Source organism: Manis pentadactyla, chromosome 12, assembly GCF_030020395.1.
Source record: "Manis pentadactyla isolate mManPen7 chromosome 12, mManPen7.hap1, whole genome shotgun sequence".
Lineage (NCBI taxonomy): Eukaryota > Metazoa > Chordata > Mammalia > Pholidota > Manidae > Manis > Manis pentadactyla.
The window spans coordinates 21,130,957-21,143,149 of record NC_080030.1 but is presented as its reverse complement, the minus strand read 5'-3'; the positions used below and the strand labels follow the sequence as shown (position 1 = coordinate 21,143,149).

At 45.2% G+C, this 12,193-nt stretch overlaps 1 long non-coding RNA gene across 1 annotated transcript in view; it reads left to right on the top strand.

Moving 5' to 3' along the window:
* Nucleotides 1-385: 385 nt before the first annotated feature.
* The window catches only part of LOC130680104 (uncharacterized), an 81,095-nt gene continuing 69,287 nt past the window's right edge, over nucleotides 386-12,193 (top strand). The window contains exon 1 of the long non-coding RNA XR_008993136.1: nucleotides 386-711. This is a non-coding gene — a long non-coding RNA (uncharacterized LOC130680104). The remainder of the gene's footprint in view (nucleotides 712-12,193) is intronic.

The following is a 12,193-nucleotide window of genomic DNA, read 5'->3' as shown; positions in this document are numbered from 1 at the left end:
TCCTGTATATACATTTGGCTGTCATGGTTCCTTTTCTTTTCTCTAAGCCTTTATGCACAACAATTTTCTCTATATCTAATTCCAGTGTTTATTTATTAGTGCGCTGAGCAATGCTTGTACTCAGGGCAGTGTTGTCCATGGTGTCATCCACTCTGACACTCCATGTCCAGACAGGCCTGCAGACTGAGTCGTCAAGCTGGAGGGATGACAGCAGGCCACCTGCTGTTGTCTCTTTCTGTGTGATTTGTCAAGAGCGGTAACCACACCTTAGACTTCATCTCGTGATGCCACAGCCCATAAATCCTATAAAAAGCACTTAAGATCCCAGACATTTTGGGGACTCTTTCCATGTGCTGGGTGAGAGATACCTGGGGAAAAAAATACATTTGTTTTCTCCTAGGAATTAATCAAAATAACCAAGTGGATCAGGTTATACTTGCTGATTTCTATTCAGCTTCTGTAATCAGGCACCAGCAGTTTATTTGCCACAGAGGGGCATTTGACATTGGTTGGCAGGTGTGTGCATGGTGAGGTGGAGAGCCAGCCCTGTGAGCAGACCAGCGTGCTGTGAACGTGAGGCCCCGCGCAGAGCCTCACCTGGGAGCGGCCTCCTGGGGCAGGCGAGGCAGGAGCCTGTGGGCCTGATGAGGGAGGCCGGCTGCCCGGATCTCGGACATGAGGAGTGCCGCCTCTTCCAAAGCCGGATATTTGGTAAGAAAGACAGAGTGGAAAGCCTGGAGGCTGGGGAGAGGAAGTGACAATGCACTCGGTTGTGCTTTAAAGCAGGACCTGAATGTTGCAGAATGTTAAGTGATATGAACAAGGCACAGTTTTATATTTAGTACATTGTCTCTTAGGCAGCCAGAAGGAGACGGAACTTGAGTTGTCCTGGGGGGCGTGTGGGGGTTAGTTTTACGTGTCGGCCTGGTGGGGCTGTGATGCCTGGTTGTGTGGCCGCACACCAGCCCACATGTCGCTGTGAGGATACCCCAGGGTTGTGATGAACGTGTAACAACCTGTCGGCTTGCAGTGAAGCACAGTCACAGTGCAGGTGGGTGGGCCGCATCCGAGCAGCTGAAGGCCTGAGGAATGCAGGCAGGTTTCCTGGAGGAGGAACTCGGCCCCCAGGCGGCGGGGCCCCCTGGCCTGAGCGTCTGTCCTGCCGGCCAGCCACACCCTGCAACCCGGTCCTCGAAGTCCATCTCGTCCTTCTCTGTGGCCCCTCCTGGCGCTGTTTCTCTGGAGACCCCTGACTGATGCCACACGGGACCAGTCTTTAAGGACAAAGGAGGGTTTTCATAATCTGCGCATAGAAACTTTCCTTTCTGAGCACGTGGGGCACTTCCACTGGCGACGCTGCTCCAGCCCAGCCCCCACCCCACCCTCTGTCTGGGGCCCGGCGTCGCCGGCTGGGGCCCCAGGCTGGCACACAGGGGCGCAGAGCTCGCTCGAGTCCCTGTGAGCCGCACACGCGCACGTCTGGGGGGCGCATTCCTCCCGCACAGTGCCGTCCACAGGCCGTGGGGGGATCTGACCCGTCCGGCTCTCCCCGCAGGAGACCTTTCCACCTCCTGGCGTCAGGCCGGCCTTTCGGGGGGCAGGGCGCTAGACTTTTCCCTCGAGGACCCAGTAGCCCACTCAGGGCTGCTGGGGCAGGACGTGCCACCAGAGGGACCCATCTTCTGGTTCAGCATTAAATGCAAACTGATTTCTGTCGCCTGGCCTTCTGAGAAGACCTGACCCTTGGTTGTCCTGCAGCCTTTAGACCTGGGGGGTGTTAGTCATGCTGGACCAGTGTCCCTAAAGCTTTGATCTTTCCAGTTCCAGCGTGAATTTTATATTCTTCTGCTCAGCATACTTTGTTTTTCTCACAAAGGCTAGGATTCGGTCTTTATAAATTCTCATCTGCAGAAGGGAAATAAAGGAAATAAAATGGAAAAAGAAGTATTTGGGCCCTTGTAAAAAATACTGATTTTACCCTAACTCTTCACTGTGTGATCATTTTGACATTTGAAGGATAAAACACACACTCACACACAGGCGCGCACACATACACACACACACACACACGTCAAGCACGAGAACAGTCTGAATTAAACCAGGCACCATGCAAAGGGATGGTGCCCCGAGAGGAGTGATGCTACGAGGCTCTGACAAGCCTTTTCTTTATTCTCTTGAGCTAATTGTGTCACTTGACACGCTGGCACCAGGAATGGTGAAATTCTGACAGGCTAATTTAAGCTTGAGGTTCCAATGAAATGTACATAAGGCACTTGTTATATTTAGCGACAATCAGTGTCATTTTCTGTTTAAAAGCAATCCATTTATGTGGTTGCCTGTAATAGGCTTTGAGGTGAATTAAAACTCAGTTCAGGGTCTCCTTACAGATGGGACTATATGGAGGCCGAGACGACAGGGCAAGGCCCTTGGCCCTTTGCTGGTTTGGAGGCGAGCTAGGGCAGGGCCTGAGAAAACGGGGGTGGGGGGTGGCTAATGGCCATAATACTGCATTTGACAGTCAAAGGGGGCTCCCGCTTTGTCTCAGTAGATTCACCCCTAAAAGGCAAGACCTTACAGGTTCTGACGAGCAGAGATTGAAATGGTGGTTTTATTTGATTAGAAGTCCAACTTGTTGTGGTTTTAAGTAGAAAAACAAAAGCTGAATCTTTACGGATTTAGGAGAAATGCTAAGCGCCAAAACAGAAAAAAAAAAAAAAAAGGAAGTAGAAAGGTAACAGAATATATTTTGCCAGTAGGTGGCAATATCCAACCGTGGCAGAGCGTGGCTTCCTGGCACCACGGTCATAGGGGAGATTAGAGTCTTATAAAATTTCCTGTTGGCATAGAAGGTGAAGCCAAGGGTTGTAATAAAGGCCACTTTGAGTCTTTGAAAATGCTGCATGTCAGCAGCAACTAAGACTGACCTTTTAAAAAAAAAATGCTCAGGAGCGAGGTCGCTGTAGAGGGTGCTGAGACGGTGTCAGAGCTGAAATAATGCCTGACGTCATGGGGGGAGAGAGCGGGCACGCCCAGTCTGTTTATCCCGGCCATTAGGGGTCACATTCACCAGGCGGCAGGACGTTGCATTCCCTTGTAAGACAGAGGGCCGGATAAAAGTAAAATTTTGCACAGGTTATTTCTCAAAAAGATACAGAAGATATTTCTAACTAATATTGCCTTGTAAACCTTGTCTCCCTGCCTTCCGCCCTCCCCGCCACCCCCTGAGGAATCTCAGTGCTCGGAACAGCAAGGACCGGTCAGGTCAAGGTAGTATATAATTACAGTGCCAGATGGAGACTATTTCTGCCAACCACGATTCTAATTTAGGCCTTTCCTTTATCCAGTACTAAATTGACTCTACTTAATAGAGCCACCCCCACCCCCGAAACCACCACACTGCCTACGTAGCATTCTGATTTGTACCTAACTTGTAACATTTCAGAACAGCCACAGTTTTAGATGGAATGAAAGTGAAATAGCAGTATCAGCAGAATGAGTAAGTTCCAGAGAGGCTGCAGAAGATTTAAGAACAGTAGGAAACTAGCCCCAAATGGCACTTTGACCCTGTGAAACCTTCACTCGGGGCTGTGGAGGCCTCTTCCAGCTGGGGAGTGTGGACCTATGCTGCTATTTTCCTTAATGCCAAGCCTGGACTATCTCAGCAAGATATTTTGCTCAAAAATCTTTAGTGAGCCAATTTATTTCCCTCTTACTGAGAATAATCATCAGCTCAAGCTGGAGGAAAACCCCTTTCCTCCCAAATCACTAGTTCAGGGCAATGAAATAGAATCACATCACAGATGAGCTGTGTCTCTAAAACAGTGGTCCAGCTATGGAGACTTGGGAATCTGGCTTCTCTCCGGAGAGAGATGCTCGTTCCAGTTCGCGAGGGGGGTCCTGAAGCTGGGGACAGACGTGTGAGAAACAGGACTTGGAAAGTTGGTGTGTGAGAGCATTCAGAAGAATCCGAGGGTGGTAAAGATGAAGAGCTCTGTACTGGGGAGCACACTGTCGAAGCCTGTTTGGTTTGGCTTATTTTTTCTTGCTGGAGTGATCAAGTACTAATCCAGTCAGAGTCTTGTGGAGGCAATTATGGCAATTTTCCAGGAGGTTAAGATTAATCAATTTCATAAACTTCAGGAGATAAGTTCTTCCTTATTATTCATATGACCCCTCAAGCTAACCCTACATTATTTGAAAATCTCTGAATTTGCTCAATCCCGTGCTTCCAATTACTACTCCAGGCACAAGCTCTTAGCCTTGCTTTCTCCTTGTGCAAAGAGTCTGCACTTGGGGTTAGAGCTTCTGACTTTGTCTCAGGTGTGTGATTTGCTAGTTCTGGGCTCCTGCCCTAACTCAGACCTGGCCAGGCCATGCTGACATCTCTTTTTGGAGTATCCATCTTGGAGAATGTCTCCTTTCTGTATTTCTGGACACATTGGGAAAGGAGCTGTCAGGCTCTTTGCTCTTCTCTGTGCTTCTGGAAGGTTTTCCCACCACAAATCCTTACCAACCCCTCCCCTTCTTGATCCTCACCACCTGATTATATCGCCCTCTTCAAATTGCTGATGGTTCTGGTCACTGACCTCTAACATGTGCAGACATCTTCTTCGGAGACAGCAGGGAGCCTGTTTCCTGGTCACCGTCCAGTCAAGTGCCAGGTGAGAAGCGGGTGGATCTCCTGGGTCAGGGCGGTCTTGGCACTCGGCTTCCCCGGGGCAGTGGCCACTCAAGCTGTCCCGCCTCGGCCAGATCTCCCTTCCTCTCCCGCCATCTAAGAGTGAGAAGGAGCTGCATTTCTGAGGCCAACCCTTCCAATGGCATCTCTGTGTCCTTCAGGATTTTATTCTTCAAAATTGTCCTTTTGTCTCTCATTTATCTCAGCATTCTCCCTGCCTACGTATCCTTCTCAGTGCCTACAGACGTAGACATTCCCCCTAACAACAAAAAATGGGTATGCATTCCCTGGAATGCTGTTAAGGATCCCTTCTTAGGATGGCCTTTTCCCTGGCAACCACCTCAAGAAGTCAGCATCTCTCCTCTGGATTTTGGGAGTAACCACATAACTGATTTCTTGACATCCATTTGTGCCCCTTCATTCTATTCCCCATGCATTAACACTTTTAAACATACATGGATTAAAATACTCCACCGTGCTCCAATTGTTTTTAAAATAAAAGCCAAGCTGCTCACCCTGCTCCAGGCCTGCCCCAGAGGAGGCCCAGGGTGCTTGCACTGCAGCCTCACTTGCTCCGTTAGCCCTTGTCTGTCTGCCTCGGTCACGCCCGTCCGCTTTACGGCCAGAACATACCGAGTCCTTTGTGCCACAGAGGCTTGCGTCCGCTGTTCTGTCCCCTGCAGACCTCTTCTCCGGGCCCTCCTTGTGGCGCCCACCCCACAGCTCAAGCTTACGGAGCCCTGCTTCTTTACTTCCCGGCACTTGACACAGAATATAATTGATGACTTAGTGAACTTGTTTAGCTTCTGTCTCCTCCACTAAAACGTAAACTCTGTAAAGGCAGGAATTATTTCTGCTTGTTCACACCTGTATCTCCCACATTCACTCAGGATGGTGTCTACTATATTAAACACATTCAGTAAAAAATTGATTGAACTAGGGGATTAATAAATGAACAGATAAATTAATTAGCCCTATGAACTCACCCAGCAATTTGCTGTGTGGACATTTTCCCACTGAGCCCCGCATACCCATTTTTGTTGTTAGGGGGAATGTCTATGTTTGTAGGCACTGAGAAGGATACGTAGGCAGGGAGAATGCTGAGATAAATGAGAGACAAAAGGATAATTTTAAAGAATAAAATCCTGAAGGACACAGAGATGCCCATTGGAAGGGTTGGCCTCGGCAATGTGGCTCCTTCTCACTCTTACATGGCGGGAGAGGAAGGGAGCTCTGGCTGAGGCGGGACAGCTTGGGTTGGTACTGCATCAGGGAAGCCGAGTGCCCTGTCCCAGGACACCCACCCGCTTCTCATCTGGCATTCTGTTGTTCTGGGAATACTCACACACTCCATGCCATCAATTCAATGAGAGCTAGTGTTTTAGGACACAGACTGAATCTCAACTATTTAAATTACCCCAGTCCTAATCAGTTCGGACTAAGATTATCTCTCCCTTTTCTCTGAATCATAGTGTATTATTTCGCACTGTTTACATAAAGGTAACTTTTCATGATTTATTCTCTTAACTGGATAATGGAACTTGGTGACAAGAACCGTGTATAACATCTTTTCAATTTCCTGGAGCTCTTTAACACTGTAGTGGCTGACTGATAGATTTGAAAAGGAAGACCTCCAAAGAGACTTACTTAATGTTAAACTTTCATCAAGATGAAATAAGTCTTATAAGAGTGAGTGCCTGTGACTTTCCTAATCTGTATACACTTTGCTCTGAGATTTCCTTGCACTGTGATGAAAAAAAAAGAGAGTATTTAAAAATAGCAAATGATACGCAATGCATTTCACTGGGTCTGACAAATAAGGGGTGACGTGGTAGATAAGAATGTAGCGCCATCAATTCTGAGCACTCCGTCTTCTGAAGAGAAATTCTGACCTTTTCTTTTAATCTCTCAGGTACTTGTGGAAGCTAACTTATCCAAGAAAATCATGAAGGGAAGAAAGTCAGTTAGGAAACCAGACTGTTGGCAGTTTTGAATCAGAAGAGCTTCTCAACTGAGTATTCAGGCAGCTTAGTCTGCACCCAGCAGCTGGGTGGGTGTTTGGGTTGATGTAGTAATGATGCCATTAAATGAGTTCATGATATCGCATTCATGTAATGATGTGGTCATGGCAAAGACATGCTTAAAGTCAGTTCCGTGCCACCCACTGTTGGAGAAAAAAAAGTTCTGATATTGATGCAAACAACTCTGTGGTTTGGCTCTGATTCAATTGGATAGGATATCTGATTCAACAGATATCAACTACTTGTTACCACTCTAATACTGATAAGGGTCTCCAATTTCTTCTAATCAAAATTCATTTGAACAAGGTTTCAAAGGCCAGTGTCATAAATTGAAGAGTAAAGGTAATATAGAAAGAGATATTTGGGATGAGTCAGGACTTGAGGTAGGACATAGTAAGGATAAAAACCGTAGTTTAAAAAATGTAACATGACTGATTGTTACCCAAGTATGAATAAACAGCAGACAGATTCCTGGGAAATAGTTGGGTTAAAGCCAGTTAATCAAATCAGAGCTGGAAGCAAAGGTTAAGGCAGAAGTCAGAAGAAGGGACCAGGAAGGTTACAGGAAAAGTTCCTCAGTTTTCCTGCTTTTCTGTAAGAGACAAGAGAATACAGGAGACTGGATCGGTCTGCTTCTTGGCTCGACTTCAAAACTGTTTGCCCGGTGGGAGAAATTCAATTCATTCATTTAACAAACACTTAATATTGAGCACCAATGGTGCTACAGGCACTGTTCTTGGTACTTGGAATTTACCCGTGAACAAAACAGACAAAGATTCTTGCCCTTCTGGAGTTTATATTCTAATGGAAGTGTTGGGGGTTTCCAGATAGAAAGTAAGCAAAACATTCTGTATTTAAATTGTAACTTGTTAGATTATGAATGCTATGAGAACAGATACAAACCACAGAACGGATTGGATGTGGGTTGAGAGAGACAAAACAGGGACACTAGAGGTTTTCTTATGTACAACTCAGTGAAATGTGCATGTGAAAATAATACACTTGTTCATTATTTTTCCTTTTCAGGTGTCAACTTATTTTGGGGTAGAATATTAGTGAACATAACCATAATTGTTAGTCTGCATCTAATATGGGTGGGCTTGTTTTCTCACAAAGAAAATCCATCTAGTGAAACTGCATTGATTACAATAGAAAGTAGGCAAAGAGTATGGATTAAGTGGTAAAAGCTATCTTCAGAAACAAGTGTATTATGGATTTCCTGAGTTCGCCTCACTGGTGGGGAGCCCGGCAAAGTGGACCTGGTGGTTACAGGTCTCATGGACCTGGGTGGGTAGGAAGAACATCGTTTACCCTCAGCCTTATAATTATGACCTAGAGTGAGTTGAGTTAAGCTTACTGTTGGTTGGCGTCAATCACTTGGGGGACTGTTTCCTAATGGGTTATCAAAGCTGAGTCTGAGATTTATAAGTGAAACCAGAGTGTAGAGAGCTGAGAACTCTCACAGGCATTATGAGGACAAGTGAAACAGGTGGAGAGAAGGGAGATCTGGTCAATCCCAGAGACAGGGAGTGATGGCCAGGCATGTGCATGTTCAGATCATGACTGTAAAATTGTAAATGCTTCAGGTGGAGTAAACGCTAAAGGGAGTTTACGGCCTTCTCTGATTTGTTCTGGGTGGTATACTTTTAGATGCCTGTATCTTTGGAACACTATCCATTCCATAGCTATCAACTGGCACATTTACCTAAGTAGAAGACTGTTTCTGGTGAGTAAATCTGACATTACAGATAGGTGAAGAGGCTAGTGTAATTATAATAATATGCTAATATCCAGTCACTTCACTATTTGGGATGGAGCAAGAGTGGAGGTTGGAAGGGGCCTAGGGAGTGACCTTGTCCTGATTGTCCTGACCTCGGATCCTATACAGGGAGGCTCTCAGCCAGCTGCACCAATGGCTAAATAGCAGAGACATTATTCTAGTAAAGACAAAACTCCTGGATTTGTTTCTTTTCCAGTTTTCTCCTCTTCTCCCATGACCCCTCTAATGGCTAGTTTTATGTGTCAACTTGACTGGGCCATGGGGTGCCTAGGTATTTGATTCAATTTTAGTTGTGTCTGGATCATAGTAACATTGGAATCTGCAGACTTCCGCCATGTGGGCAGGCTTCATTCAATCACTTCAAGGCCTGAATGGAGCAAAAGTTCTGACTGTCCAGTGAGAAGAAGGAATTCCTCCTGCATGACTGTCTTCAAGCTAGGGTATCATTTTTTTCTTGCCTTCAGTCTTGAACTGTGTGATGGAAAAAGAAAATCAGTTTTTTTCCTTCTTTTGAAGGGAAAAACCCAGTGTTTTCCTACTGTGTTTCTCTCTTGTCTGTTTCCTTTACTGCATACACACAAAAAACACTTAACTTCTGACACTTCTGGTCATCAAATGTATGGAGGTATTTTCCCACACGAATCAATTCTCTGTGACACCAGCTGGGTGTCCTACAATTTAACTCCATTCTGTCACTATCTATCAGATCCCACAGTTTAAGGGTTCAGTCTCACAAGACTCCCCTAACCCAGTCACAAGACACCACTAACAACCATAGGTTCTAACAACCCCTTCCTCGGGTTTGATTAATTTACTACAGTGGCTCACAGAACTCAAAGGAACGCCTAGTTGTATTTACCAATTTATACTGATGAACAGCTGGGTGAACAGACACATCGGGTGAGGTCTGGGAGTGTCCCCAAAGCTGGAGCCTCTGTTTCCATGGAGTTGGGGGGCATCACCCTCCTATTGTGCGGATGTGTTTGCCAGCCCATATGTGTTTGGAAGCTCAGTGAATCCTATACTGTTGGGATTTTGTGGAGGCTTTCTCCTGTAGACATTATCAATTGTTAACTACACTTCCAGCCCCCTCCCCTCTCTGGAGGATGGAGGGCGGAGCTGAAAATTCCAAACTTCTAATCACTACTTGTTCTGCTGGTGGCTGTCACCTCAGGAGTCCACCCAGAGTTGGCTCAATAGAGCCAAAGATGCTGCTAGTGCTCTTATCACTTGGGAAATTAAGAGGGTTTTAGGAGTTATGTACCAGGAACCAGGCTTGGAGAGCAATATGTATTGGGTCTTGAACCTGCTGGCCCTGGACAAGGACTGTATCATCAGGATTATTATCTTCTTACAGTGTGTCTGACTGCTTAGTACTACCTGGTGGAGCTGACAACTCTTTTTTTTTGTTTAGAAGTGGTTCTTAGCTGGGGGAGATTTTTGCCACCCCCACCCCCACCCCTGGATGTTACCTGGTAATGTCTATAGACATTTTTTGCTGTCACAAAGTGGGAGGCACTACTGGAATCTAGAGTGTAGAGGCCAGGTACCCCCTGACTACAAAGGATTATCCAGCCCAACATTTCAATATGAAATGCGAAAGTTCTGAGGTTACCTTTTATTTGCAACTGCCTGATGATTTCCTGGGACATTCCTGTCACTTTTGCGGTCTTCTCATCTTTTTAATAGCCTCCAAATATTTGGTTTTCACAAGATTTGGTCCTGGACTTAATGTTCTCTCCAGTGATCAATATATTTCAATGTTTTAAAATACCATTAGTATGCTGATTACTCTAGCTCTAAGCACTCGAATGGCCTCTAGACTCATAGATAACTGCTTACTTGATGTCACCATTTGAATAAGTATTGGAAATCATAAACGTCATATTTCAAGATTGGATTTCAATCACTTCACCAAGCCTGTTTTTTCTCTACTTTTTCACTCTCTCCACAGGTATCATAACTTACCCCAGCTAAAGCTCTTGGCATCATCCTTGACAGTTTATGTAACAGAAAGTTTTATCCTCAGCTGTATTTTTATTTCCTGACTTAATTGAATTTTCTTTAGCTTCCCAGCTGCTTATCCATGACATCATCCAATATTGCCTATATTGCTGCCATTACTTCTAAACGGTCACTCTGCTTCTGCTCTCGCCCTTTGCAACATATTACCTATATAAGATTCTTAAGTAATACTTCAAAAACATAAATCACACCAGCCTCCAGTGACTTAAACCTCTGTTAATAAAAAGACTCCAACTTCTTATGTCCTACATGCCCTGAATCATCTGGCTGCTGCTCCGCTCTCTCATTGCATCAGTAGCTGTGGTATACACGGCCAGAATAGCTCCACATGTTACCTTCCGCAGATCCATGGCTCTTTGTAATGTGACTTTGGGTTTCTCCCATCAAGAGATGAAATCTATTTCTCTACCTCGTTAATTTGGGTTGGCCTTGTGAATGCAGCAGAAGTAATGTTGATGTCTGTCTGCTGGAGGATGAGAGACCATATGGAGCAGAGATGCACTATCACCATTGAGGCAGTCCAAGATCAAGAAGTCCCCAGCAGACCCAGCCGCTAAGCGCTGATGCATGAGTCGGCCCACTTGAGGCCAGAAATAGAGTCCATTCAATTTGCCCCAAATACTGAGACATAGGTGAGCCAAATTAATAGTTGTTGTTTTGAAATATTACAATTTTGGGGTGTTTCAAAATACAGCAACTCTATGTTTTCACATGTAGCCAGTGGGGAAATTGGGACCCAAACCATGAAAATCTTGACTACAAGAGCCCATGCTTTCAACAACTATGCCATTTGTCCTCCCTTTATGCATACATAATAGGATATTAATAGATATTTGTTAAATGAACAAATGAGTAAATGAATGCATAAGGCAAATGTGTGGCAGAGATTCAAGAGTAGCAGCCTTTTGGGGACACTGTGCTTGGGGAGAAAACAGTTCAGAAGAACCCTTCCAAGCATTCATTTTTAGCATTTAAAATACACTGGCAAGGAAAATATGTTAAGGAAACAACACTAAACATTAATAATCACCATCTTTTGAATGATTTGCACTCAGTAGTGAAAAAAGAGGCAGCTTTTTCTGACCCATTCCAGATGACCCTTTCTCCCACAGAACAAAAGCTCTGGAAAACTTCTGTCAATTTCAGATATTGATAGTTTCTTGCACAAGAAAGAACTGTAGGATCTAAGTCAAAATATCAATTTCTTATTCACGTGAAACTTTCCCTCTTTTCCATTCATCTTCGGGCCTGACCCAGAAGCCTATAGTGAGGAAGAAGGTGTGGTTTGATTTCTTCTCTTAGCTGTGCTTCTTCTAGTCCCTCCAGGGTGAATGGGAAGAGGGGAAACATTGTAGAAACGTTAAAGTCTTGCTTGACTTCTGCCATTGCAATATGGTGTTGATGCTTCTGCTGTGAAAATGCCGACATCTCAGTCCTGGGATACACCTCACACAGACTCTTTCCATTGATGTCACCTCCTGACATGCTGTTTTTTGGTGTGAACTCTTTTCATGGCAGTTCATGGACTAATTTCCTTAGTGGCCACTCTGACCCATGGAAAGCACCTGGCAAGCCATTTTCAATGTAGCTGTGTTATTTCACTCATCTATCACAGATAACTACAGCCAAACTCTTATGTTTAGACTTTTTCTAGATAAAGGCCAGTTACTTAGTCTCTATGTCTCTCCT